Source organism: Physella acuta, unplaced genomic scaffold (assembly GCF_028476545.2).
Source record: "Physella acuta isolate Inbredline_101_S28 unplaced genomic scaffold, ASM2847654v3 ptg000756l, whole genome shotgun sequence".
In the NCBI taxonomy this organism is placed as follows: Eukaryota; Metazoa; Mollusca; class Gastropoda; family Physidae; genus Physella; species Physella acuta.
Window position 1 is genome coordinate 429,348 of NW_026732274.1, and position 23,573 is coordinate 452,920.

The following is a 23,573-nucleotide window of genomic DNA, read 5'->3' on the forward strand; positions in this document are numbered from 1 at the left end:
TGTTTAGTTAATGTGTTCCCTGGATTAGCACCACCCCTAGCTATTTTCTTCGCATTTGCAAATGCAGTTGATGTAGGAACAGATGTATGTAATATATTTAGAGAATATATAAATTCAACATCGTGGAGACAATTTGCAAACGCCAAAACACTTAATAGTTTTATGAGCCTATCAATAAAAGCAATAGAAAAAAGTATTCCCTTTTTCAAACCATCTAGAGTTAAGGTACGCGCTGCCCTGCAAATCATTAAAAGTAAAATGAATTTCACAGTTATTTGTTTAAAGGTGGAAAACATGTATACAAATCGAGATTCATGTTCGATATGGGATGGAAGATTGATTTTTTATAGATGTTTCAGTTTGTATAGCGATGTTGAACTTTCGAAAAAAATGTTGTCTAATATATATAATGCCCACCACAATACAGGAATAACAGAAAATTATCAAACATCTGCTGCTGAAACTAAGAATGGGCAAAAGATAAACACAGCTGAAAAGCTCAATGGCATCACGAATAAATCAAAACAAACCAAAGAAAACACGCAAAGAAATCTTGAAACTTTACGAAGTACTCCGCCTATGGATGTTGTGGAAACTGATCAATGTAAAAACCTAAACAAAACAGTATCTCTGGAGAAGACACAGCATACAGTAGAAAGCAATTCTTCACCACAAAACTTGAAGCCTGACGCAAACCCTGCTGAAACAAGTGGAAGTCATACACCTTTTTTTAAAATTAAGAAAAATAATTTGTTTAAAAAATTGTTTAAAAAATTTAGTTCTAATAAAAATGAGAACAATAAAGTAGATATATCTCGTCTCCAAAATATAGACGTACTAAAAAAAATTGAAACGATGACCAGCAATTATCATGCAAAAAGAGAAGAAGTGCAACATATAAACTTGCCCGACAATATGAAAGATAAATCGAAATTACAACAGGCAATTGAAGATCTAAGTGAACCATCTTACAATACAACGAGGACTGCAATTGCGGAATTAAAAAGAAAAAAAACAAACAACTTATATCAACAAAATTGTGTACTGATGGAAGAACAAATATTGAATGTTTCAGAAAAAAATGAATCTGTTTTCAAAGAAGAAAAAAATAAGAATAATTGATTTTTTTCAATATAAATATTTAACAACAATTATAAGCTTTTAGTCCTTTTATTTGTTTAATAGATTTATCTTTAAGTGAATATTTCAAAGTTACAAAGTTATAAAAACATCGAAATATCACTTTTTCTTTTTTATACTTTTTGTTATCTCCTTACATTACTATTACTATTAATTAGCTCAATATAAAATCGTGATTTAGAATTTCCTTCACATGTAGCCTCCCCTGTGTGTGTTTTGTGTTATCGAATGGCAGGTATCCACTGTTTTCACATAGTTGTAGCCCTTGCTTGAGTGTATGGCTTACAAGCGACGACATGTGTTGACACGGAGATAGTCAGGTCACGAGTGATAGCGTGTGTTAGTTTGTAACATTTGGTTCAACAACGAGATGACGGGGTGTAAACATATGTTCTGGAATGTTATGTATTAATTTTTTAAATGCATATTTGTATTATAAATTTTCTCTTTTAAACATGTATTATTATTACCGTTTTTTGTATTATCAAGTACGAGCCGACCCGCGTATCATACGCCGCTATTTAGTTGTTTTATTTTCTACTTTTCAGAAAATTCATAATTTGTGAATTCGACAGTACCAATGCTGCCACTGAAATTATTTGCTATAAAACACACTATCCGATGGTCGTTAAGGACGACACCCCCTCCTTTCCTCCAACCCTTACACACCACCCCCACCCCTTGAAAGCAAACTCCTCTTAGTTACCTCCCCTAAGTTTAACATCGTGTTTCAAACGACATTATCTGCCCCTAATAGCCGTCACTTAACCCGGCTCTACGATTGTAAACATTTAGCGTGAACCACAGCTCACCAGACCATGTGGGGGTGAGGGTGGTAGGGAGCGCGCTTACAGGAAGAGAATTATATATAGGCTATAGATATTTTATTACGTTTGCACGTCTTGGTATTATCATGTATTAAGTGTATCCCATAGACTTAAAATAAAAGAACTCGCTAGATAGTAAAATTACAGTAAGTGTATTGAAACATTCAAAATTAGTTTTTAATTTTAAAATAGTTATTTATTTTTTTGAAGCATGACGACCTGTGTAAGACTGTATAAAATTATAAAACTTTATTTTGTTTATTGCGTGTGGTATTTCGGGATAAAAAATACAATTTTCCAAAAAATAACACAATAAACAATCAGAATATAACATTATAACAGTAAAGCTTGTTTTGACAGCAGCTGAGCGTAGAAAAAAAAATGGTGAGATCCCCATACACTCTTGTATAGGCCCACCCTTATGTAACAGTACGCTTTGGGATGGCTCCTCGAGAGGGTTAAATTACAATAGGATTTAAATATATTCAATGGTAATATTTCCTGTTTATCCGTATCCTCAAAACTAGAAGCTATTTCTTGAATGTTTTTTTTTATATTTTCTATATATAATCACGGGGGCTATATTTGGCTAATACATAACAAAATTGCATACAAATAAGCAGTTAAGGATACATCTGCGTACACATACATAGCTGTAATTCGTTTAAAACGTACACTGCATAGTTCTACATAGCTTTTAATGTATACTTGAGCTATTTGCACCTTTTCACTGAGCCGGTAATGGACATTGTGGATGAGGTGGTAAAACTGTTTTTCTCTCGCTGAAAAATAAAAGAAATTTTAACAATCACAGATATTGTGATGAATATAGTCTATAAATTTTTTTATAAACTTATACATATATATATATATATATATATATATATATATATATATATATATATATATATATATATATATATATATATATATATATATATATATATATATGTCACGCATAGGGAATGTGAACATTTAATCAAAAAGATAAAATAAAAAGAATATACACAAAATTTCTCTTAAATAGCTTTTCATTATTGTATTTCTTCTTTTAAAAATTATAATAGATAATTCAAGATTTATAATCTCTCATAATCTCTTTTTTTTAAATTTATAAACGAATTCAAATAATTTAGTTTTAAATAGTGTCTATAATTAATAACTAGGAGATAATGTACTCCGCTATAATGAACATAATAAAATTGAAACACTTTTAAATTAAAGATGCAGCATCAACTATAAATATCATAATGAATTTAGAAATTAGGTAATTTCTCTAAAAAATCTACTTACTCGAACAAGTAAATACTTCTAGAGTTGACGAGGTCAGTGATTCTGTTCATTCCTAAGTTGCCACCTTGATATAATCATCACAAACAAAAATATGTATATATATATATATATATATATATATATATATATATATATATATATATATATATATGTATATATATATAAAACTAAACACATTGAAAGTAGCATTATTATAAAGTTATGTTACATCAACATTTTATTTTCTAAAGTGTAGTATATTGAAAAAATTGAAAAAAATTCATGTACCAACACCATCTCCTTTTACACAACTTACGAAATGGACAGAGCAGATACCCTCGTGTTATGGGGTCTGTTGTCGTGGTACTCCCCACGATAACGTCGTAGAAACATCGTATATCGAAGTCAAAATACACGCACTCTGGCAGCGCTGCGCAGAACTCGAAGCAAGCCTGGTGGGTGGGGAATAGTCAAGTATAGCAGATATCCAGGCGCCAGGTTATTTAGCGCCTTAGGCAAAACTTATTGAAAGCGCCCCCCCCCCCAGCATTTTTTTTCGTGACCCCGTATTATCAGAGGCGTAGCGACCCTTCCCGGCGCCCGGGGACAAACTTTCGATTTGCACCTCCCCTCACACTTTCGATTTGTTTTTCCAACCCATTTTGGTGCCCCCCTCCTAGGGAGGAGTAGGGTAGGGGTTGGGGGAAAGGAGGATGGGGGGGGGGGGGGGGTTATCGTCCTTAACGACCTACTGATAGTGTTTTAAAGCAAATATTTTAGGTAGTAGCAGTGTCGGATTCACAAATTATGAATTACTGAAAAGTAGAAAATAAAACACCTGAATCGCGGCGTATGATACGCCGCGGGTCTGCTCGTAACAAATATTTAATCAATATTTAATCAGGTTTGAAATTGTATCAGGCAAAATATTAGTGAAAAATACGCAAATAATACTTTATTGATTTGAGTTTAAAAATTAATTGTTCCCTTGTTATTAAAGAAAATATATTTTATCAAAACATAAAGAACCATTTCTATTTCTGTAACGTTATAAAAATATAAATGAATTGTATTACGTATTTGTCTAGTATAATAACAGAATGTGAAGAGTTTTAATTTATTTCTGAAGTGATTACGACAAAATAATTAAAAAATAAAACAAATTGAAATATATGTTAGTCGTTATACATTATAATAACAAGCTTACAATAGAAATTACATTACAAAAATACTTTTAATAGGAACTCTACGTAAAAACATTAATTGCATTGTCATAAGTAGATATAGATCAACATTTCTTGCCTTATAATAATTTTTTTTATTTCATTGTGTAACCCAGACATTAAATCACGATGTTTTACTGTTTCAAAAATCACAAACTATTACCTGAACACTATCTACACTTTCTGGTGCGTAGTCCCCTATAACTGACACAATATCGCCGCATAGCGCTGTCCAGAACAGAAAGTTACCATGTTTTACTAGTACGTTTTACACTTTGTTCCATAAACTACATTTATAGGTAAGTGTCTTACTGGTGAAAAATACTATAATCTTATTAAATTGGAAGGTTTTGTATTATTTTTTAAAACTTTTTTTTTACAAAATATGACTATCTAAACTGGATTAATATGTTATTAATATCATGATAGAGGCATGCGATGGCGTGGTCGAATAGTATAGCACACAACTGCAAACCCGATAGCCTCGAGTTAGAACCCTAGTTTAAGTCGTAGATAAATACCTTACTCAAGTAAGGGAAAGTGAAGGCAGTACGGCATTGCGCGTAGAACACTATTTCTTCGTATGCCGTGGTCACAAGCAAGCTCTACTTCACAATCCCCAGGAACCGTCATGATTCAAAGTGAAGTCTATTTACTTTTTTACCAGAATAGCTTTTCAAAATATATTTATCATTTACACAGAAGATGTTGAAATCGTTCTTACTGTGAAAGTTGTGGAATTTGCAGTCTATTAAATAGTTTATTTAAAATGTACATATTTTTTTACTAAAATTAGCACGCATTTCCGTGCCTGCACATTATTATATACCCGGAAATTGGAAATGAGGTGATTTATCTTTTTGTTAAATTGTTTGTGTATGTTTTATGATAACATTGTAAAATTCATATAAACAAACTAACCTGTTACCCTGCTTGTACTCTGCAGCATGTATAATACAGACAGGAATATCACACATTTCATTTCTATATAACAAAATAACATTTAGAATGTATCTGAATGATAAAGTATTTTCATGTATCTAAAATACAATTACAGGACTTAACACCGCTATGAAATTTAAATATACTAGAATGGAATCTATAATATATTTTATAATTTTTATAACCCTAATTATAACAATTTATATATAAACACCTCTATTAAACAATTACAATATAATAAATATATAATTCAATACACATGTGTTCTTGAGAAATGTGTTATAATTTGTTTGTAAAGAATGTTGATGTACGTAAATGGTTATAGGCCTTCATTTGAAATGCCGACAGACAATAAGCAATACAATACCGCACAAAAAAAATGAGAAAATAACTGTAATAACCTTCTACACATCCTATTTGAAAGTGACAAATTGAAGAAGATTAGTTCTTGTTCAATCCTACACCAATAATGGTATCTAAATTAATTAATTGTATCTAAAGTTAGTTAATTAAATCACGACTTCTTAAGATTAATCATCTATATAATTAGGCAAACTAATGAAAGTTACGTAACTTAAATAAATACGTGAATTGAAAAACGAATTATTCATATTAGTGTTATTATAGGTATGGAGATTAGACATCTGAATAAATACTAGATAAGTAATATTTCGGTAAATCTGTTTTATACATTTTTTTATTATCTTCAGCAAAAAAAGCGACTTTATCACAGAAAAATAAAATAGCCTAAAACACTTCACAATTCAAATATATTAACACCTCCCTTACCTGCTGTTACCCAGAAAGTACGTGGCTATTTGTAACACGGTCTCGCCGGTGTTAATGGATGAACGAACTCACCTGTACCTTGCGTGGGACTATACATCAACATAGAGACAGTGTTTAGTTTGCCTGAGGTTATAGCTCATTCTTGATTTTATGTTTGCGTGATGTTACACAGAGATGATTCTCAAACTGTGGTTTGTTAGAGTCAGTGCTAAAAGCATATGTACAATACATGAAGCTTGACATAGTAGGTAAAGTAGAGTTTTCAAGTGTTCTTTTTTCTCCCCAAAATATGTGTGTGTAACAAGCAATGTTATTTTCCCCCGACTGATGTTGAGTACTCAGTATAACTGGTTGGACTCGAAAATGTCGTAATCTCAAGAACCACAAACGAAGCAGCTAACTTTTTGAAAGTTAATCGTTTCATTTTAATCTAGCATAAACTAAACAATGGTTTGTAAAACAAGTTGTGTTGTGTAAACGATCTGAAAGAAACATTTTTTCGCCTACTATAGCAAAAAAGGGCAAGAGTAGTTGTTCTTCTACGTTGAGAATATCGGTAGTTCATCAGGGTTGATACGATTCGTTAATCATCTGTAGATAAGAGAAGTTGTTCTTTCTCATTGGCCAAGGGCAAGATTCGTAATACAAATTGACCTACATGTCAGATTGATTTTGTGATAGAGTGAACTACGTCACAAAGACACAAAAATGGTATCATTGTGTGTTTATAATCCATACAATGGCAAAATGGAAGATGGATGACTCAGACGGATAAAACATGATATTTGATTGGTTGAATGTGTATTTGTTAGGGAGCATTTGGGTGTGTCTTAAAATGTAATAAAATAGGTCTATTTGTGTAGGTTTACTAAGTGTAATGGCTTTAGCTTTAGATTAGGCGATACTGGCATCTGGTTTATAAATATTACATTTGTTTAATAACATTACAGGGACACAACTCCAAAATCAAACAACTGCTTTCTTGTAGTTTGTTCTTGGTTGGACAAAGGCTATGGAAGCATATCCAAAAATAAAAGCTGGTTGAAATCGGAGTCAACGGCCTATACGTCGAATAAAAATAATATTTAATTATGTTGGTTTGAATACCTTCAAACACTGAAATCAAGAACGAACACGAACAAATAGATAAAAAAGAACGGTAATATTATATTTTTACGAAAAACAAAACGCATACAGCTAAAAAGCAAAAATGTAAACTCTTCTGAATGGATCTATAAGTTAGTATATTCTAAATAAAAATATCTCAGCATTTTTAAAAATCTTCTATCAAAAAGATCTATTTTTTTCAGAAGAACATGAAAAAAACATAAAATAAGTTTTATTATTATACTCCGAACGTGAACAAGTGTCACCTTTTATTCAGCGTAAATTCAGTTGGCTGTCAACATTCCGCTAATCCCCCATCAAACAGACAACAGTTAGGGTTAAGCCTGGACAGTAACCTGGGATAAACATTGTACAAGTTATGATTCGTGCTCCTGTCTTCCCGTTTAGCTTGCTTTATTTTTAGAACTTAAAAATCGATGTAACCAGTTTATGCAAGTCATACGGTGTAGGTGTGTTCATAGTTTTCATATGGTGTAGGTGTGTATATAGTTTACATATGACGACCCTACTGAGGTTAATTTACCAGTGAACCATTTACATTCTGAAAGATCAGTGGGAATATAATGTGTATTCGCTAATACGTTTCCTTGTATGAAAAAAATAACCTGGGCTAACATCGACCTCATTATGGTCTCCCCTGATTAGTTACATCTACATTTATACACAGATATATACATATATACATATATATATATATATATATATATATAATATATATATATATATATATATATATATATATATATATATATATATATATGTTACGGTCAAAGCCCGAAGTCGGCCAATGCTAGGATTGGCCGGCCAATCCGCGCATTGGCCAATATCGCCTCCCATTGGTCGGTCAAAGTCCGAAACTTTGCTTGATTTCGGCCTTTGGCCGGCCAATCCGCAGACTGGCCATGGTGGACCGGCCAAAGTCTTAATTAGAAGATCATCTGGCAAGGGACGACCGGCCAAAGTCCGAATTAGAAGATCATGAGCAGATTTTGGGTTTTTTTTATGCCGTAAGGATCATGTAATTAAGTCTTTATTGATTATTAATTAAAGTAAATGACAGAAACATTCAAAATTTTTTATTGTACTATAGTCTCAATCTATCAATATCATCATTTGTTACAAGTTGAACTTTTATGGCATTTAGAATTACACAGCAGCTTGTTATTTTTACACTTGCAGCGATTTGTTGTGCACTTAGTTGTGCTATTGCAGCGAGTGTAGCCTTGGCCCCCAGTCTATGATTATGAAGATGCGATGGTTTGTAGTGATTTTTCCTCAGTGCCAACTGACGACAATAAGAGCAGTTTTTCTTGAAGAATTGAAAACTCACTTCTAGCATACAGTTGTTTTAGAACACCATGTTCCGTTCCTAATTTGTAGAAACCGCCCTCGACGCTCATGACAACTGCAATCACGTTTCGCGGATCACCGCGACCAGTATTTCTTCCAGACTTTTAAAAGTATATATTTTCTATATAAATTATATAAATTTCAGTTCATTCGGGGGGGGGGCGGTAAAAAAAAATCGGGGTGGGGGGGGGGCTTAGCCCCCCACCGAAGAGATGCCTGGATGAATCTCTGACCGTGACCTCTATCAACATCTGGAAAACGGATGAGTACATTGTCACCCACTTCACCATCTTTAAATTTTGTATTTGATGTTTTAAGCATCTTAGCACCTTGAGTTTGCAAGCCAGTATGAGCTGCTGATCTGTGTTCCATGATGTCTTGTTTGTTGTGACACAATCTGCAGGTAATGTTCCCTCCGTACCCTTCGTCTGCTTCATTGGGTATTCCACAAATAGCATGGACGTCGTTGCCACAGGATCCAAAAGAATGAGCTGCACTACAATGTTTTTCACAAACTATATAGAATCGGTTGGCCACAATATTGTCACGCAACTGGTCTGGGCGTTCCGCCACGGCAGTAGATGTTCTCAAGATATTCCTCAGTAATTATTTTATCGAGAGCCCATATATGGAAACTAACATGGATTTACATTTTTTTCTTTTGACAGCCATCTGCTATGTCTGTCTCATGGTCTGACGGCCCTTTTGATCCATGTCGCCTTGCATATAGAATGCTATACAAACAATAGCTGAACAATACGTTACTCTCAATGAAAACGCACACAGAATAATGAAAATGCGATCACAGCTTAGTCTAGATAGAACATTGGCCAGGACATCCCGGCCAGTGCGCGCATTGGCCGGCCAATGTACAAAATACACTGTCAAGTTTCAGCGCTTCGGACTTTGGCCAGTACGTCCCGGCCAGTGCACGCATTGGCCGGCCAATGTACGAAATAAGATCTTAGTGCTAAGTTCTTCGGGCTTTGGCCAAGAGCATATATATATATATATATATATATATATATATATATATATATATATATATATATATATATATATATATATATCTGTTTGTGAATGTTTGTGTCTGTATTTTATGTATATATGTATATATGTAAATATATATATATATATATATATATATATATATATATATATATATATATATATATATATATATATATATATATATTTCACCTTAAGTTGGGCTATAGAGAATTACAGAAAAAAACATACATCATTCTAGGTAATGCAATTTGTACACAAAAAACCGTTAGACCGTTTTTTTATGTTTTTTGTGACTTTTCCCTGTCTTGTAGGTGTTTCATACAGCAGAGGATGCGTGTAACTTGTTTACATTTTCTATGCTGGCGACGAATCCATTCTGCTTCCTTATTAAACACAGCTAGTTTTGATTCTTTTTGCCGGTTAAAACATTGTAGCAAAAAAAATATGTGTTACTGGTTGGATTAATCCCGCTACCCTCAGTCTGGTCAAAGATACTGGAGGTACAGTTTCACGTAACCTGTTTATATTTTAGACTCAGTTAACTTTATACTTAGTCAGTGCATTAATTATTTGATTCATTGATCCGATTCACTAAAATATCTAGCTACCCTCTTTCCATTACTCAAAACATCTGCAACACTACCTGAAACAACATTTGTAAGAACTTGTCTAAGACCTGACGAACCAGAGGCAGTAGAGCTCACCGACTGGTTATATAAGATAGTGGCGTAGCGAGTTCGGGTGTCACCCGGTGCGGTTCTTAATGGTGTCACCCCCAGAGGCGTAGCGACCCTTCCCGAGGACAAACTTTCAAGTTTTCGATTTGCACCCCCCCCCCCTCAAATTTTTCTCTATATATTTTGCTATTTTTTGCCTTCATATCACCCCCCTAAATGGTGTCACCCAGTGCGGTCCGCACCCCCCGCCCCCCCCCCCCCGCTACGCCCCTGATATAAGCTACTCTAGTAAAATATTTTAACAAGGAAGCAATCAATGCTGCTCAAGATAAAAAGATGTCTATACAATGGTGCTCCTTGCATGTAATGTACCCGAATTGCTGGAACCGCACAAAAAAACTAGTAAAACGGAATGGTGTGGTTTTTTCCAGGGTTGGCCTTACGGGATGGTTCGATTTTTCTCTATATACGGTATATCTATCTATCTATATATATCTATATATATATCTATATCTATACCTATATATATATATATATATATATACATATATAAAGCAATGTATGTGTGTGTGTGTGTATCTGTGTGTTTGTTTTTTATACAATACTACACCTCTCTCATCACATTGCCATGAAAGTTTGGGAAGTTTTGAGATTATACCTGGGGAGGTTTCTGCGACAGGGCACGATTGTTTTTTTCACTATATGCGTCACGCGTCTAAGAATATAGGATCAGTAACGCATGGATGAAACCCTTCTTATATATTTGGTCAGACTTCTTCTATTGCCGCTGCAACTAAATTTTAAAAAAAAAAGACATTTTAAAAACATACTCTAGTGTGTGTTTGTTTGTGTGTTTGTCGGTCTGTGTTTCATGCATTACTACACCTTCATCAGATCGCCATGAAACTTTGGGAAGTTGTTGAGAATACTCCTGGGGAGGTTTCGGCGGGGAAAAATTCAAATTTACAGGTGTGGCGCCCCGGCAGGGTGCGATTTGTTTTTTTCTATATATACGGTATACAAAAATAAAAGTCAATTGCGGTTTGAAAACGTTCATCCGATCGCCGACAAACGTTGTGTAGTTGATATAAACACTCCAGGAAAGTTTTCTGTAAAAAAAAAATTCGCAAGGGCGGAGCCCAAGGAGGATGCGATGATTCTTCTTTATACACGGTATATTTTTTTTAAATGGAAGTCGGATGCAGTTGGATACCGTTTATCAGAGTGCCATAAAACTTTGGAGAGTTGATGAGAATACAGCCGAGAAGGTTTCTGGGGGGGGGGGGGGGAATTTCATTTCGAACGGGCGACCCCCGACAGGATGCGATTTGGCGCCCCTGTCTTTTCCGTGAGCTTTATGGCACCTACGTTCGTTTTAGACATTGCGAAAGACCATGCATAAGATTAAGTTTTAGAGTCGTTCACTAAACATAATCAGGCGCGTCCGCCGGCGCCCCAGCAGGGTGCGATTGGGCGCCGCGGGCTTTTTTTGGGGGAGGGGGCGGTAGTGTAGGAAACCCGTGCCCCGATAAATATGATCCAAGCGCAGGCATTGTTTACATTTAAATAACTTTTTAATAAGTTTTAGAAAATAATGTCACATGTCTAAGAATACAGGATTGGTGAAGCATTGATGAAACCCTCCTAATATATTTTGTCAGATTTTATTTTTATCTTTAATGCATTGCTAGACCTTTCATCTGATCGCCGTGAAACTTTGGGAAGCTTTTGAGAATACTCTAGGGGAGGTTGCTGCGAAAAAAATCAATTTTGCACGGGCGGCGCCCGTTTGTTTTAAAGATTGTAATAAAATATGGATAATAAGTAATATTATAGTCGTTCACTAAACTAAATCAGGCGCGTCTTACCGTGTCCCGACAGGGTACGATTTGCCTCGGGCTATCCTGGGACTTTTTTTTAACCCCGCGGCAACGCGCGGGGACGGGCACGCTAGTATACTATATAAAGATATAATACATTTCATTACCTTGCCAATGTTTGTCGAATTACATAAGGCCACATTTTTGAAAGTTTAAATCATGTGGTATTTCCGTAACTGTTTTCCTTGATCATATCATGTTGTTTTCGCGCAGCGACATGTAATTGTTATTTTTAACTTTGTTTTATGGAAACCGTGTACATATGAATTGTTTTCTTGAAAATACAGCTACGTTATGTAGTTATTACAATACATGAGCTGAAGTCACCTTCATTTTATTTTTAACAGTGACATAGTAAATTTTATCTTTCGGATAAAAATCTGGACACAATATATATATATATATATATATATATATATATATATATATATATATATATATATATATATATATATATATATATATATATATAGGTCGACCGGACAAATGATCCCAGGACAAATGATCTAACGGTTAAAAGATACCAGGACAAAATATATCTAGACAAATGATAACATGGACAAATGATCTCAGAAAAAATATCTCAGACAAAATACCTCACAGCTAATGTTTATATTATATATGTGACTTCTTAGTGCTAAAAACTCGGAAAATCAACATGCGACATATGGTGTATATTGGATATTGTAAAAAAAAATGTATGCAGGGAAAACAGTACAAAAGTTTACTTGAAGTTTAATATGGGAAAACTTTCAATTCCTTTCAATATAGGTTTAAAAAAATATAATACGTGCGTAGAAAAGCAAAAACAATATAATTTCAAAACATAATTCCTTTGAACAATGTAGAGTAGTTGGACAATATTACGTTGTACTTGTTTTACTGAGAAATTAGAGGAATTCCCGTTGGAGCTTATTTTTCGGGAAAAAAGGTGGAGCAGCCTACACGTAATGAAGCTAAAACTAGAATACAGCTTTGTCAATGCCCGACATTTTTACTAACCCACTTGGATTTATATTTACCTGTGTCTTCAGAACACAGTGTGGCACTTGGTGCGGCACCTAATGTTGTGATCGCCCCCCCCCCCCACCCCCACGAAAAAAATTATTTATATATATATATACATATGTATATATATATATATATATATATATATATATATATATATATATATATATATATATATATATATATATATATATATATATAACCCTAACCCTAACCCTAGGCCTACGCGTTAAATTTCAGATTTATAGATTTCAACATAGCTATGCCATACCACCAAACAGCTTTTTAGTCTCGTTTTTTAAAAAGCTGACTGCGTAAACACATCCGCATTCTAGTTGAAAGAGTTGCTTTCTTTAATACTTAAATATTTAAGACGAAAAAAATGCAGTTATGCTGTGTGTAAGGGGATAGTCAGGCTAAAATTAGATACAGCTTGAAAAATGAAATTTGACATCCTTGGTTATAGTAGCCCTAGTCGCATATGGACACAGAACATATAATACAATTACCTCTCTTTGCCTCCCCTTCTTATAAAGTATAATCTAAGTACGCTATTTAACAGGCGACAAAAGACATCGAGATAAACTTTTGTGAAAAGCAGCTCGTATTTGGGCAGAAATAAAATTAAATTTTGCATTCTGTTCCAGTGGCGGAACTAGAAAAAAAAGGCCCCCCCGCAGAATTTTTTTTTGGGCCCCTATATATATATATATATATATATATATATATATATATATATATATATATATATATATATATATATATATATATATATATATATATATATATATATATATATATATATATATATATATATATATAAAACAATGGTCGCTCTAAATTTTTTTAAAAATTTCCACCTGGTACACGAATAAATCAGAGGTTTTCCAACACACGAGCTGGCCCCTTTCAGTTTTCCAAGTGAGAAGCACGGACTCTCTAAATCTAGTCCAACACACCAAACTGACGCCGATTTTTATGAGGCCTTCGTCAAAACGTTACTAACCGTGTACCCTGTTTTCCAGAAGTTGAATTAAATGTTAACAATGTCGGCAATTCATTTCTTGGATCTTAGGGCGCGGGTTTATCCACACTACCAACTAGACATGCCAAGGCATGCTGTAAGTCCCTCCGCGACAGCCCAGGTGTCAGTGGAGTCACGGGGCTCTTGGAGCTACCGGTTACATTACTGCACGGGTGATGGGTGTGACACATTGTTTCTTCCGGCAGAGCTCCCCCCCCATCTCCCCTCCCCCGAAAACAGTCTACCCTGGAAGAAACATTGGTGCGACACCTAATTAGATTTAGTCATCGAGTGTTGTAGCGAGACTTATTCCTAGTGTTGTGTGAACTTTTAAACGACTGTCTGTGGGGGCAAACCTGCTCATATGTGATGCGCTCAGGATGACACTGCCGCCGGTTGTATTCAAGTAGTAACCTCATCCGCTTATGCAGGATCACGGGGCGTTAGGAGTCCCCACTCCAACATGTACAAATGTTAGGCCTTTGACAGAAACCTTTGCGGGGCTGTACTCAACAGCTTCCAAAGTTTTCATGGCGATTGGGTGAATGATGCAGTAATGCATAATAGACAGAAAAATGTTTTTCACATGTACAACTGTATGTGGCCAGGTCACGCGTTGGATAACCTTCTAATTTAGGGGAGGGGGGGGGGGACTAACAAAAAGCCAGACCCTCACACACCTCACCTCAATGACGTCATTTATAAATAGTAATTGACTACTAATAATGTTCCATTAATTCTAAACGTTGTAATTAATTTCTAAATAATTATATAAAAAATAATCTTACCTGCCCTGTTTTGTGAATTAGATGTGCCTAATACTATGAAAGTAAATTAATATCTGTTGACTAGATCTAGTGCTGTCTAGTGTCTGACAAAATGTGCTGAAGTGGTGAATCGAACGGTTAGGAAGTAGTTCATAAACGATACATTTATCTCCTCGATACTTGTGAGGTTGAGAAAGAGGGATGGGATAGGGGTCGGCTCGAGAAAAAACTTGAAAGAGACAACAAAACGCCTTGATCTATGTACGTCAGCAGCAGCAGCATCGCCCATTGTAAAACTTACTCAGGGGAGATAATTCCAAGTATAGGCCTTAAAAGTTTACTATGATATTTCTTGTAAAAGCAAAAACAAGTAAATGTATATAAAACACAATTTCTAGTATTATATTATTTTTTTATTATTTGTAGGATGCAAGATAGTACACGATACAAATTCAACCACTATAACAAACACATATTAACATTGAATAATGTACAATGGATTTCGCTCCCTTACCAATGCCGCAAAGAAGAACCGCGCATCATTAAAGCCCACTTCATATGTAGCGGCTTTTCGTGCTATGGACTTTGTTATTTTTTTAAAAGAATTTTGACGGCGACAGCGTGTGTTTGATTGTAGGGAAATAGAACTCGACCTTGACGATGGTTAAAAAATACAACTATATATAACTGTTTTAAATATGTAAAAAATGTGTCGACAATTTTTGAACCCCCTTTTTGGTCCCCATCCCCTGCCCCATCCGCCACAGTACACTTTGGAGGATCGGTCAAACAGTTACGTGTCCTCTATTTAGCTATTAAAGGGGTGGGGGGCAACGAGTCAAAGAAGTCGTTCAAATATGAAGAGTTGCCTATTTTTTACACTGTAGTTTGTGTAATGGATTTTATCTTTTGCGGAAGAGCGTGGTATAGTGACTGTAAAATAAAAATAATCGTACCGCAGTTACAGTGTTTTTCTTTTACAAACCAAATATTAAGGCAAAAATGAACGAAAATTAAATTCAAAATTTTAAAAATATTAATTTTGGTCAGCCGTGGTCCCCTAAACGGCCTGCCGCCCCCCCCCCCCCCCCCCCCCCGCGCATTGCGGGGTCTGGCGAACTGTAGTTTCGCCCCTGTTCATCAGGTAAATGAACAACTACTGACTAGTGTCTTTAACAAAATGTGCAGAAGTGATCAGTTTACAGTTCAGTAGTTCATATACGGTTCGTTAAACTATGCATTACATCTTATTGTAAGAGTAAGGGTGTGGTGAGGGGTAGAGGTGAGGGGTAGGGGTGAGGGGGGAGGGAAGGGGAGAGAGTGTGGAAGGTTCAAGGGAAGGGGACAAGAAAGCGCCGATAAACATCTACATCAATAGTGCCGACTTTTTCCGGTCGTCTAGAAGACCAGGATAGTCGCCGGTCGCCGCAACATTTCCCCAGCCCGATTTCAAAGCGTGCCGGCACAGTATAAATTTCAGATGCTTCGCTGAAGGGAGATAACTTAAACTTTTACAAGTTTATTGATACAGTTGTTATAATGTAATAAACCGGGAGTGATCTCCCCTAAACTTTCTCGAATATTCTTATATAAAACAACAGGGATGGGAACTCGGGCGACATGATTTTTAATCCATTTTAAATACTTAAAGTTTTAAAAATAGAATAAAATCTCGTAGACAAAAGAATTGCACATCAAGTGAACGCTAAATTAAAAAAGTGCATAATAGTGCGCAATATTATTAGTACTTTAAAAATTTACATTAGTTTTTTGAGAAATCGGAAGTAGCGTTAATTACTACTTCCGGTCCATGGAAATTACTCAAAATTTAACAGAAGGTAGAGAATTAGATCTTTTACTTACAAGTGAAATTTCATTTATCTATCTGAAATAGTACTCAAGTTATAGGCTTTTGAAAAATTCAAAGTAGAAAAAGTACCACTTCCGGTTATTGGAAATCGCTCAAAAGTTGATACGGATCTACGATTTTGATAAAATACTTATATATGAAATTTCATCAACCTAGCTGTAACGGTACTCAAGTTATCGTGTTTACACACGGACAGACACACACACACACAGACATACGGACAGAATTGCAAAGCCCAGTGTTTCAGACTGGATTACGCATAAAACCTCTTAATTTTGATAAATCTGGATTGATAATTTTTGCCCGATTAAAATAAGTCCTCTATACTTCGGATGTGATGAAGGACTGAGGTGTAATACGGTGAAAATTGTTAAAATTTCAAGTGATTTTTGTGCACGATTACAATACTTTCTCTATACTTCGTATATACGAGAAAGTAAAAATGAACGCAATTATAAATGTATGAGATCGAAATAAATAATTATATTTTTTGTAGAATTCAGGCCAGTAGTTTAAACACACATAGATATGTATTTTAATAATGTAAACAATATAACAATGCTTTTTTGTTCTCCTAATCGACGCCACTAAAAAGAACGGAAGGCTACGTCTTTGAAGTTGTCTATATGTCTGGCGGTCTCTCGAGCTATAGTCTGTGCATTTTTCTCAAAGACGTTTGCCGACTATCGTGTTTGTTTGTAACTGTAGAAGAAAGATAACTCGACCTCCACCTAATTTTTTTTTTAATTTTTTTTAAAATTATTTAGCCAGGATTTTTGGGCCCCCAATCGGTCTGGGCCCCCCCGCATTGCGGGGTCTGGCGGCACTGTAGTTCCGCCCCTGTTCTGTTCCAGCGTCCCCCCCCCCCCACTTTTAAAATAAGATATTATACACGATTAAACAATCAAGGAACAGTTCATTAAATTTTACTGTGGAATAAAAGTTTGGATTGTCGGTATAAAGAAATAATGACATCCACATCCACATCCAAATCCTGGTCGATATCAACATTCATATTCACATATACATAAACAACAACAGCAACATTCACAACTACAACAAAATCCACATCCACGATCACAAACACATCTATACCCAGATCCACATCTAATTCCAAAACGAAAACTACAAGCACATCGACAATACCCTTTTACATTTTCAGTGGAATTTTTCGTGTGTGATTTTTTTTGTGTCTGATTTGTAAACAGAAAAAAAACTATTTCCTAGAAAAGATTTATTCCTGTAATGTTTATTTTTAGGTAATACAATCGGTGTTTGCGTCGTCTCTCTGTCACTTGACGTCTAGTCTGTTTCACGGGTTTTGGTTTTTACAATTCAAAGCGGGATTCGTGAGGTTGAGAGAGGGAGTGTTTTGCTACAAATACAGTTTACCAGTATTGTATTAAAACAGTTTTAAGTTTACAAGAACTAATTAGCCGGATCGTCAAGGTGAGCATTAATTAATTAATCATTTACAAAATAATATAACATCATATATCTTTTATTATAAAGGAAACTAATCACTGATACCGTCGATACACTGTCCATGGAGTTAATTTTTTAGGTCTAGGTCTAGATCTAGGTCTAGGTCTAGGTCTAGGTCTAGGTCTAGGTCTAGGTCTAGGTCTAGGTCTAGGTCTAGGTCTAGGTCTAGGTCTAGGTCTAGGTCTAGGTCTAGGTCTAGGTCTAGGTCTAGGTCTAGGTCTAGGTCTAGGTCTAGGTCTAGGTCTAGGTCTAGGTCTAGGTCTAGGTCTAGGTCTAGGTCTAGGTCTAGGTCTAGGTCTAGGTCTAGGTCTAGGTCTAGGTCTAGGTCTAGGTCTAGGTCTAGGTCTAGGTCTAGGTCTAGGTCTAGGTCTAGGTCTAGGTCTAGGTCTAGGTCTAGGTCTAGGTCTAGGTCTAGGTCTAGGTCTAGGTCTAGGTCTAGGTCTAGGTCTAGGTCTAGGTCTAGGTCTAGGTCTAGGTCTAGGTCTAGGTCTAGGTCTAGGTCTAGGGCTAGGGCTAGGGCTAGGTCTAGGTCTAGGTCTAGGTCTAGGTCTAGGTCTAGGTCTAGGTCTAGGTCTAGGTCTAGGTCTAGGTCTAGGTCTAGGTCTAGGTCTAGGTCTAGGTCTAGGTCTAGGTCTAGGTCTAGGTCTAGGTCTAGGTCTAGGTCTAGGTCTAGGTCTAGGTCTAGGTCTAGGTCTAGGTCTAGGTCTAGGTCTAGGTCTAGGTCTAGGTCTAGGTCTAGGTCTAGGTCTAGGTCTAGGTCTAGGTCTAGGTCTAGGTCTAGGTCTAGGTCTAGGTCTAGGTCTAGGTCTAGGTCTAGGTCTAGGTCTAGGTCTAGGTCTAGGTCTAGGTCTAGGTCTAGGTCTAGGTCTAGGTCTAGGTCTAGGTCTAGGTCTAGGTCTAGGTCTAGGTCTAGGTCTAGGTCTAGGTCTAGGTCTAGGTCTAGGTCTAGGTCTAGGTCTAGGTCTAGGTCTAGGTCTAGGTCTAGGTCTAGGTCTAGGTCTAGGTCTAGGTCTAGGTCTAGGTCTAGGTCTAGGTCTAGGTCTAGGTCTAGGTCTAGGTCTAGGTCTAGGTCTAGGTCTAGGTCTAGGTCTAGGTCTAGGTCTAGGTCTAGGTCTAGGTCTAGGTCTAGGTCTAGGTCTAGGTCTAGGTCTAGGTCTAGGTCTAGGTCTAGGTCTAGGTCTAGGTCTAGGTCTAGGTCTAGGTCTAGGTCTAGGTCTAGGTCTAGGTCTAGGTCTAGGTCTGGGTCTGGGTCTGGGTCTGGGTCTGGGTATGGTTCTGGGTATGGTTCTGGGTATGGGTCTGGGTATGGGTCTGGGTCTACGTCTACGTCTACGTGTACGTCTACGTCTACGTCTACGTCTACGTCTACGTCTACGTCTACGTCTACGTCTACGTCTACGTCTACGTCTACGTCTACGTCTACGTCTACGTCTACGTCTACGTTTACGTTTACGTTTACGTTTACGTTTACGTCTACGTAGGTCCGGGTCTTGGTCTGGGTCTGGGTCTGGGTCTGGGTCTAAGTCTAAGTCTAAGTCTACGTCTACGTCTTGGTCTAGGTCAACGTCTAGGATTTTTTTTTCGTGTTTTTTTTAACTCAGTTTTGTTATTAACGTAAATACTAAAGAATTTTAAAAATTGTTTCTGCTTGTAATAAGGAACGGTATTTTTGTATTTTAATACAGGTTTAAGGATGGGTTTTTTATCAAATGCTTTCTCAGCAGTATGCAGCGTTTTTACCCCAATAAGAAAAGCTTATGAAACATACTCTGAAAGCATTACACTTGGTGCTGCAATCCTAGGCATGTTTGTACCTGCAATAGCATTTCCCATGGGAATTGTATGTGCTTTCACAACTGCAGCTGATATAGTATCAGAAGTATACAATATAGTTAAAGAATATAACTTGTCATCATCATGGAAACAATTTGCAAACGCCAATACAGTTACAAGTGCTTTGAATATTGCACAGTCGACATTAGAGATAACTATTCCTTTCATAAAAAAATCAAGAACCAAGGTACGTGCTACTCTACAAACGATTAAGACAAAATTAAATGCTACAGATTTTACTTTAAAGCTTAGCCAACTTTATCAAAACAGAGACAAATTTTCACTATGGGATATACCATCTATAATTAATGGCGGTATGAGTGTTTTTAAAGATGCAAAACTTTCCGTAAATATGTTATCTAATATGAATAATGTCCAAAATAATACTAGATCAAAGGTTAATGATCAAAACACTGTTGCTGAAACTGAGAATGTTAAGAATGAGCAAAACATGAACACATCTGAAAATTTCAATGACAACACGAATAAATCAAAACAAACAAAAGAAATCACGCGCGGAAATCTAACACCTTTACGAAATTTCCAAGCTTTGAATAATTTAGACACTACAGTAAATCAAAAGGTAGATAAAATAATATCCACACCAAACCAAAATCTGATATCGATGGTAATTGAGAAATGTACAGTTTGTGGACTTTATGACTGTCCATTCCAAAAATGAATTTTATAGATTTTTTTTTGACAATTTTTATCAGCATAAACATTTAACTGCTTATTTAAAAATATATTTCATAGAACTTTTCAAATATTTCGAATTCAAAATGGTAAGAAACATTTAGAGAAGAATAATTTATAATCACTTATAAAATTGTTAGCCTATTACTAAGAGATAGATCATTTCTTGTCCGAATTAAATTGTGAAACTTCTTCCTCTACACGACCGTTTATAGGATGTCACTAATTATAACTGTTTTGATTCCCTTGTTGTTTTAATATTTCATCGAATTAAAAATCGTAAAATTTGATATCTTGACAAATTCATTCGTTTTTTTTCTCTCTCAATTTTCTTTATGCTTAACTTTTTACAACAAAATATGAAATTGGTGTTTTTTAAGCTTCTCGATGTTTTTGTACTTGTAATGACTTGGTTTGGGAAATAATCGTTGGTGCCGCGGTCATTAAAACAGAAAAACATTACTTCATCTGCCTAAAATAAACCGTGAGTGATCTCCCCTAAACTTTCTCGAATATTCTTATTTTAAACAACAGCGGATGTCTACTCGGGATATAGACATGATTTTTAATTCATTTTAAATACTTAAACTTTTTAAAATAGAATAAATTCTCGTAGAAAAAAGAATTGCACACCAATTGAACGCCAAAAGAAATGTGCATAATAGTGCGGAATATTATTAGTACTATAAATTCACATGCGTTTTTCGAGAAATCGGAAATAGCGAAAATTAATACTTCCGGTCAACAGAAATTACTCAAAATTTGATAGAAGGTAGAGAATCTTTTTCTTACATATGAATGTTATTTATCTATCTGAAATTCAAACTAGAAAAACAGTTCCACTTCCGGTTATCAGAAATCGCTCCAAAGCTGATACGGATCTACGATTGCGATATAATACTTCTATATGAAATTTCATCAAGCTAGCTGTAATGGTACTCAAGATCGTGATTACAGACACACACACACACACATGCACACACACACAGATATACGGACAAGATTGCACAACTATGTTTTTCCGACTCAGGGAGGTGTAAAAAATCGAGATTTGTAAAAGGCTTTATCTTTACTTCGCATATGCGAGAAAGTAAAAATATTGAATCTAGGACTTCAAGTGAAACATACTAGTTGTTAAATATCAATTAAAATAGTATTGGCGTCATTTATATTATAATACTATAAATAGTTGATATATACATATATATATATATATATATATATATATATATATATATATATATATATATATATATATATATATATACATAGATATATAAATATAGATAAACAGATATAGATAAATAGATATAATTTTTCATTATAATATATTCTTTACACCTAGCTGGAATCTAGCGAAACATTTGTAGGTAAAGAAAAATGTCACTATATTATTATAAGCAAAGCACCAACAAAATACATTATAGTCTAACGCGATTTACAAACACGATGCTATAATTTATACTATTATTTATGTAACAATACACTTTTAATTGTATTATTAATATTTTAATCATAAAATACATATAAACCTTTTTATTTCACTTACATTTGGATAATATTTATAGGCGCATTTCTGTGTGAATTAATTATGTAAAAGACGGTTTTTATATTTTTATATCTTACATATATTTTTTTTTATTTTATATCTTACATATCATTTTTATATTTGAATGTATCTTACATATATTTTTATATCTTACATATAATTTTTATATTTTTATATCTTACATATAATTTTTATATTTTTATATCTCACATATAATTTTTATATTTTTATATCTTACATATATTTTTATATCTTACATATATTTTTATATCTTACATGACGTGATATATTGTTACTCCTACTAACTATCTGAATTAACTGACTGAAAATAATATTTTAAAAAAAAGAACCTGAAAACCGTGTTTTTAACTTCTCATCTAAAACAACGAAACAACATTGGTAAGAATGTATCAAGGCATAGTTTTAAAATTCAAAAGAACATTCGTTTAAAAAAAAATGTTCGATATATGCTATGCATGTAAAATTGAGATTCATATTTTATAAATAGTTTATTTATATTTAAAGTTAATTCAAAATACATATTCAGAATTAATGCGCGAAACAAAAAATAAATTCCTAAAGTGTCTAAACATGACTTTATCCTAGTTTGATTTACAATTTGAAACACATTTCTATGATTTTAGATTGATGCTTTGTATATTGCCAATATTATATTAACTAATAGTAAGGGTAATTGACTCTTTTTCGTTTTTTATAATGATGCTTGTTATTTTAATAATGTTTTCAAATATAAAATAAGTTGATAATTCAACACAATAAAAATGTGTTAATTTTCTTTTTTTCTATGTATTTTTTTGAAAGTGTTAATTTGTTTAATTATATGTGTGTATTTGTTCATTATATTTACAGCTTTATCTCTCTCTATATATATACAAATAAAATAATGTACATGTGAGTGCATTCTTTTATGCATCACTTCTCCTTTTATTCGATCGCCGTAAGACTTTGGGTAGTCGATTAGAACACTTGGGTAAACATTTCTTTGAAGAAAAGGTTCAAATTATGGAGAGAAGAGCCACAGTAGAGTAGATTGGAACCCCGGGCTCCCCCTGATCACTATTAACCATACGTTCATTCAAAA

At 34.7% G+C, this 23,573-nt stretch overlaps 1 long non-coding RNA gene across 1 annotated transcript; it reads right to left on the reverse strand.

Moving 5' to 3' along the window:
- Positions 1 to 2,638: 2,638 nt before the first annotated feature.
- On the reverse strand, positions 2,639 to 3,671 carry LOC131950338 (uncharacterized). Its single transcript, XR_009388305.1, has 3 exons — positions 3,556 to 3,671; positions 3,261 to 3,324; positions 2,639 to 2,749 (listed from the first exon to the last, which is right to left on the reverse strand). It is a non-coding gene; the product is annotated as an uncharacterized LOC131950338 (long non-coding RNA).
- Between the last annotated feature and the right edge of the window lie 19,902 nt (positions 3,672 to 23,573).